The sequence below is a fragment of the Pseudopipra pipra genome, unplaced genomic scaffold, assembly GCF_036250125.1.
Source record: "Pseudopipra pipra isolate bDixPip1 unplaced genomic scaffold, bDixPip1.hap1 HAP1_SCAFFOLD_261, whole genome shotgun sequence".
NCBI lineage: Eukaryota > Metazoa > Chordata > Aves > Passeriformes > Pipridae > Pseudopipra > Pseudopipra pipra.
Window position 1 is genome coordinate 44,032 of NW_026990740.1, and position 7,720 is coordinate 51,751.

The following is a 7,720-nucleotide window of genomic DNA, read 5'->3' on the forward strand; positions in this document are numbered from 1 at the left end:
CTGCACAAACTGCCAGGGCAAGCCCTTTGACCCCCTGACCATCTCCATGGCAGGAAGTTTTCTCCTTCTGTGCTCAGAGCCCCTCGTGTCCCCTGGGACAGTGTCGCTTCTCTTTCCCCCAACGCTTCCCTTCAGAGCACTTCACGCCGCAACTCTGCCGTGCCTTAAACCCCCCTGGCCTGCAGAGCAGCCACGCTGCTGAGCTACTGGCAAGTTTCCCCATAGCTCTGGCTCTGTGGGGGGGAAGGGCACCACAGACAAGGCTTTCTTGCAGACCTCAGTGGGCAAAGGGTGAGAGCCCCAAAGCTACGAGAGCAGCCAAGTGCAGACCTGCATTTACCAGTCACCCAGGGAACTGCTTCCACGGGGCTCTTCCTTCTTTTGCCCAGCTCATTGCCACGCCCCTCATCTCACTCACACTTGCAGACAACTCAGAAGGCCAGGGTACTCTTTTGACAGAGGCCTCACCTTTCCCACTGGCCTTGAGCGTGCCTGCCAGATGCTTTGTTCACAAGGTACTCAACAATCTCCTCATGCTGTTGCAAGGCTGCAAGTTTCAAGGGGGTAAATCCCCACTAAAAGGAGAAAGAATCCCCATTAGATAGACACAGACAAGCTCAATGACAGAGAACTCACCCAAATCTCCCCAAAAAATGACCCAGAACTCACCCAAATCTCCCCAAAAAATGACCCAAAATTCGGCCAAATCTCCCCAAAAAATGACCAGAAACTGACCAAAAATTACCCCAAAAAAATGAGACAAAACCCACCCAAATCTCCCCAAAAAATGACACAACACTGACCCAAAATTACCCCAAAAAATGACGAGAAACTCACTCAAATCTCCCCAAAAAAATCTCCAAAATCTCACCCAAATCTCCCCAAAATTGACCAGAAACTGAAGCAAAACTCCCCCCAAAATGACCCAAAACTCACCCAAATCTCCCCAAAAAAATGGCCAGAAATTCACACAAATCTCCTCAAAAAAATGACCAAAACTGACCCAAACCTCCCCAAAAAATGACCAGAAACTCACCCAAAATTACCCCAAAAAATTACCCCAAAACTCACCCAAATCTCCCCAAAAAATGACCAGAAACTCAAACAAATCTCCCCAAAAAATGACCAGAAACTGACTCAGATCTCCCCACAAAATGACCCAAAAACTCACCCAAATCACCCCAAAAATTGATCCAGAACTGACACAAGACTGGCCCAAATCACCCCAAAAACTAACTCCAAAATGGTCCAAAATCTGACCCGAAAAAAGCAAAAAAAAAAAAACAAAAACAAAAAACTGACCCAAAATGACACAAAATCACCCCCAAAAATGACCAGAAACTGACCCCAAAACCCCAAAAAACTGACACCAAGACTTACTCAAATCACCTCAAAAAGTGACACAAAAACTGACCCAAATGTCCTCAAAAATGACCCAAAACTGACTCAAATCTCCCCAAAAAACTGACCAGAAACTGTCACAAATCACCTCAAAAAATGACACAGAACTCACCCAAATCTCCCCAAAAAATCACCCAAAAGTCAGTCAAATCTCCCCAAAAAATGACCAGAAACTGACCCAAATCTCCCCCAAAAATGGCCCGAAATTCACACAATTCTCCCCAAAAAATGACCCAACACGGACCCAAATCTCCCCAAAAAATGACCCAAAAGTCAGCCAAATCACCCCAAAAAATGACCCGAAACTGACTCATATCTCCCCAAAAAAATGACCAAAAACTGATGGAATTCACCCCAAAAATTGATCCAGAACTGACACAAAACTGACCCAAATCACCCCAAAAACTAACTCAAAATTGGCCCAAAATCTGACCTGAAAAAAGCAAAAAAAACCCAAAAACTGACCCAAAATGATACAAAATCACCCCCAAAATGACCAGAAACTGACCCCAAAACCCCAAAAAGCTGACACGAAGACTTACTCAAATCACCTCAAAAACTGACTCAAAACTGACCCAAATCTCCCCAAAAAATGACCAGAAACTGAGAAAAAAAACCTTAGGAAATGACCGAAAACTGACCCAAGTCTCCCAAAAAATGACCAGAAACTGACTCAAATTACCCAAAAAAATGACCAGAAATTGACCCAAATCTCCCCAAAATTGACCAGAAACTGACCCAAAACTACCCCCAAAAATGACTCAGAACTCACCCAAATCTCCCCAAAAAATGACACAACACTGACCCAAAATTACCCCAAAAAATACCAGAAACTGACCCAGATCTCCTCAAAAATTATCAGAAAATGACCCAAATCTCCCAGAAAAAGACCAGAAACTCAAACAAATCTCCCAATAAAATGACCCAAAAATCACCCAAATCTCCCAAAAAATGACCAGAAACTGACCCAAAACTCCCCCAAAAATGACCTAAAACTCACCCAAATCTCCCAAAAAATGACCCAAAAGTCAGCCAAATCACTCCAAAAAAGGACCAGAAACTGACCCAAAATTACCCCCAAAAATGACCCAGAACTCACCCAAATCTCCCCAAACAATGACCAGAAACAGACCCAAAATTACCCCAAAAAATGACCCAGAACTCACCCAAATCTCCCAAAAAAATGACCCAAAAGTCAGCCAAGTCTCTCCAAAAAATGACCAAAAACTGACCCAAAACTCCCCAAAAAAGACCCAAAACTCAAAAAAATTACCCCAAAAAATGACCCAAAAGTGATAAAAATCTCCCTAAAAAATGACCAGAAACTGACCCAAAATTACCCCCAAAAATGACCCAGAACTCACCCAAATCTCCCCAAAAAATGACCAGAAACAGACCCAAAATCTCCCCAAAAAATGACCCAGAACTCACCCAAATCTCCCTGAAAAATGACCCAAAAGTCAGCCAAGTCACTCCGAAAAATGACCAAAAACTGACCCAAAACTCCCCAAAAAAATGACCCAAAACTCAAACAAAATTACCCCAAAAAATGACCCAAAAGTGATAAAAATCTCCCTAAAAAATGACCAGAAACTGACCCAAAAGTATCCCAAAAAATGAACCAGAACTCACCCAAATCTCCCAAAAAATGACCAGAAACTGACCCAAAATTACCCCAAAAAATGACCAGAAATTGACCCAAAATTACCCCAAAAAATGACCAGAAACTCACCCAAATCTCCCAAAAAAATGACCTAAAAGTCAGCCAAATCACCCCAAAAAAGGACCAGAAACTCACCCAAATCTCCCCCAAAAAATGACCAGAAATTCACCCAAATCTCCCCCAAAAATGACCAGAAACTCAAACAAATCTCCCCAAAACATGACCCAAAACTCACCCAAATCTCCCCAAAAAAATGGCCAGAAATTCACACAAATCTCCTCAAAAAAATGACCAAAACTGACCCAAACCTCCCCAAAAAATGACCAGAAACTCACCCAAAATTACCCCAAAAAATTACCCCAAAACTCACCCAAATCTCCCCAAAAAATGACCAGAAACTCAAACAAATCTCCCCAAAAAATGACCAGAAACTGACTCAGATCTCCCCACAAAATGACCCAAAAACTCACCCAAATCACCCCAAAAATTGATCCAGAACTGACACAAAACTGGCCCAAATCACCCCAAAAACTAACTCCAAAATGGTCCAAAATCTGACCCGAAAAAAGCAAAAAAAAAAAACAAAAACAAAAAACTGACCCAAAATGACACAAAATCACCCCCAAAAATGACCAGAAACTGACCCCAAAACCCCAAAAAACTGACACCAAGACTTACTCAAATCACCTCAAAAAGTGACACAAAAACTGACCCAAATGTCCTCAAAAATGACCCAAAACTGACTCAAATCTCCCCAAAAAACTGACCAGAAACTGTCACAAATCACCTCAAAAAATGACACAGAACTCACCCAAATCTCCCAAAAAAATCACCCAAAAGTCAGCCAAATCTCCCCAAAAAATGACCAGAAACTGACCCAAATCTCCCCCAAAAATGGCCCGAAATTCACACAATTCTCCCCAAAAAATGACCCAACACGGACCCAAATCTCCCCAAAAAATGACCCAAAAGTCAGCCAAATCACCCCAAAAAATGACCCGAAACTGACTCATATCTCCCCAAAAAAATGACCAAAAACTGATGGAATTCACCCCAAAAATTGATCCAGAACTGACACAAAACTGACCCAAATCACCCCAAAAACTAACTCAAAATTGGCCCAAAATCTGACCTGAAAAAAGCAAAAAAAACCCAAAAAACTGACCCAAAATGATACAAAATCACCCCCAAAATGACCAGAAACTGACCCCAAAACCCCAAAAAGCGGACACGAAGACTTACTCAAATCACCTCAAAAACTGACTCAAAACTGACCCAAGTCTCCCCAAAAAATGACCAGAAACTGACTCAAATTACCCAAAAAAATGACCAGAAATTGACCCAAATCTCCCCAAAATTGACCAGAAACTGACCCAAAACTACCCCCAAAAATGACTCAGAACTCACCCAAATCTCCCCAAAAAATGACACAACACTGACCCAAAATTACCCCAAAAAATACCAGAAACTGACCCAGATCTCCTCAAAAATTATCAGAAAATGACCCAAATCTCCCAGAAAAAGACCAGAAACTCAAACAAATCTCCCAATAAAATGACCCAAAAATCACCCAAATCTCCCCAAAAAATGACCAGAAACTGACCCAAAACTCCCCCAAAAATGACCTAAAACTCACCCAAATCTCCCCAAAAAATGACCCAAAAGTCAGCCAAATCACTCCAAAAAAGGACCAGAAACTGACCCAAAATTACCCCCAAAAATGACCCAGAACTCACCCAAATCTCCCCAAACAATGACCAGAAACAGACCCAAAATTACCCCAAAAAATGACCCAGAACTCACCCAAATCTCCCAAAAAAATGACCCAAAAGTCAGCCAAGTCTCTCCAAAAAATGACCAAAAACTGACCCAAAACTCCCCAAAAAAGACCCAAAACTCAAAAAAAATTACCCCAAAAAATGACCCAAAAGTGATAAAAATCTCCCTAAAAAATGACCAGAAACTGACCCAAAATTACCCCCAAAAATGACCCAGAACTCACCCAAATCTCCCCAAAAAATGACCAGAAACAGACCCAAAATCTCCCCAAAAAATGACCCAGAACTCACCCAAATCTCCCTGAAAAATGACCCAAAAGTCAGCCAAGTCACTCCGAAAAATGACCAAAAACTGACCCAAAACTCCCCAAAAAAATGACCCAAAACTCAAACAAAATTACCCCAAAAAATGACCCAAAAGTGATAAAAATCTCCCTAAAAAATGACCAGAAACTGACCCAAAAGTATCCCAAAAAATGAACCAGAACTCACCCAAATCTCCCCAAAAAATGACCAGAAACTGACCCAAAATTACCCCAAAAAATGACCAGAAATTGACCCAAAATTACCCCAAAAAATGACCAGAAACTCACCCAAATCTCCCAAAAAAATGACCTAAAAGTCAGCCAAATCACCCCAAAAAAGGACCAGAAACTCACCCAAATCTCCCCCAAAAAATGACCAGAAATTCACCCAAATCTCCCCCAAAAATGACCAGAAACTCAAACAAATCTCCCCAAAACATGACCCAAAACTCACCCAAATCTCCCCAAAAAAATGGCCAGAAATTCACACAAATCTCCTCAAAAAAATGACCAAAACTGACCCAAACCTCCCCAAAAAATGACCAGAAACTCACCCAAAATTACCCCAAAAAATTACCCCAAAACTCACCCAAATCTCCCCAAAAAATGACCAGAAACTCAAACAAATCTCCCCAAAAAATGACCAGAAACTGACTCAGATCTCCCCACAAAATGACCCAAAAACTCACCCAAATCACCCCAAAAATTGATCCAGAACTGACACAAAACTGGCCCAAATCACCCCAAAAACTAACTCCAAAATGGTCCAAAATCTGACCCGAAAAAAGCAAAAAAAAAAAACAAAAACAAAAAACTGACCCAAAATGACACAAAATCACCCCCAAAAATGACCAGAAACTGACCCCAAAACCCCAAAAAACTGACACCAAGACTTACTCAAATCACCTCAAAAAGTGACACAAAAACTGACCCAAATGTCCTCAAAAATGACCCAAAACTGACTCAAATCTCCCCAAAAAACTGACCAGAAACTGTCACAAATCACCTCAAAAAATGACACAGAACTCACCCAAATCTCCCAAAAAAATCACCCAAAAGTCAGCCAAATCTCCCCAAAAAATGACCAGAAACTGACCCAAATCTCCCCCAAAAATGGCCCGAAATTCACACAATTCTCCCCAAAAAATGACCCAACACGGACCCAAATCTCCCCAAAAAATGACCCAAAAGTCAGCCAAATCACCCCAAAAAATGACCCGAAACTGACTCATATCTCCCCAAAAAAATGACCAAAAACTGATGGAATTCACCCCAAAAATTGATCCAGAACTGACACAAAACTGACCCAAATCACCCCAAAAACTAACTCAAAATTGGCCCAAAATCTGACCTGAAAAAAGCAAAAAAAACCCAAAAAACTGACCCAAAATGATACAAAATCACCCCCAAAATGACCAGAAACTGACCCCAAAACCCCAAAAAGCGGACACGAAGACTTACTCAAATCACCTCAAAAACTGACTCAAAACTGACCCAAGTCTCCCCAAAAAATGACCAGAAACTGACTCAAATTACCCAAAAAAATGACCAGAAATTGACCCAAATCTCCCCAAAATTGACCAGAAACTGACCCAAAACTACCCCCAAAAATGACTCAGAACTCACCCAAATCTCCCCAAAAAATGACACAACACTGACCCAAAATTACCCCAAAAAATACCAGAAACTGACCCAGATCTCCTCAAAAATTATCAGAAAATGACCCAAATCTCCCCAGAAAAAGACCAGAAACTCAAACAAATCTCCCAATAAAATGACCCAAAAATCACCCAAATCTCCCCAAAAAATGACCAGAAACTGACCCAAAACTCCCCCAAAAATGACCTAAAACTCACCCAAATCTCCCCAAAAAATGACCCAAAAGTCAGCCAAATCACTCCAAAAAAGGACCAGAAACTGACCCAAAATTACCCCCAAAAATGACCCAGAACTCACCCAAATCTCCCCAAACAATGACCAGAAACAGACCCAAAATTACCCCAAAAAATGACCCAGAACTCACCCAAATCTCCCAAAAAAATGACCCAAAAGTCAGCCAAGTCTCTCCAAAAAATGACCAAAAACTGACCCAAAACTCCCCAAAAAAGACCCAAAACTCAAAAAAATTACCCCAAAAAATGACCCAAAAGTGATAAAAATCTCCCTAAAAAATGACCAGAAACTGACCCAAAATTACCCCCAAAAATGACCCAGAACTCACCCAAATCTCCCCAAAAAATGACCAGAAACAGACCCAAAATCTCCCCAAAAAATGACCCAGAACTCACCCAAATCTCCCTGAAAAATGACCCAAAAGTCAGCCAAGTCACTCCGAAAAATGACCAAAAACTGACCCAAAACTCCCCAAAAAAATGACCCAAAACTCAAACAAAATTACCCCAAAAAATGACCCAAAAGTGATAAAAATCTCCCTAAAAAATGACCAGAAACTGACCCAAAAGTATCCCAAAAAATGAACCAGAACTCACCCAAATCTCCCCAAAAAATGACCAGAAACTGACCCAAAATTACCCCAAAAAATGACCAGAAATTGACCCAAAATTACCCCAAAA

General features: G+C 41.1%; 1 long non-coding RNA gene across 1 annotated transcript; it reads right to left on the reverse strand.

The window, feature by feature from the left end:
- Positions 1-2,671: 2,671 nt before the first annotated feature.
- LOC135408238 (uncharacterized) lies at positions 2,672-5,938 on the reverse strand. The gene is made up of 3 exons (XR_010427403.1): positions 5,675-5,938; positions 4,743-4,906; positions 2,672-2,842 (listed from the first exon to the last, which is right to left on the reverse strand). It is a non-coding gene; the product is annotated as an uncharacterized LOC135408238 (long non-coding RNA).
- Positions 5,939-7,720: the final 1,782 nt, after the last annotated feature.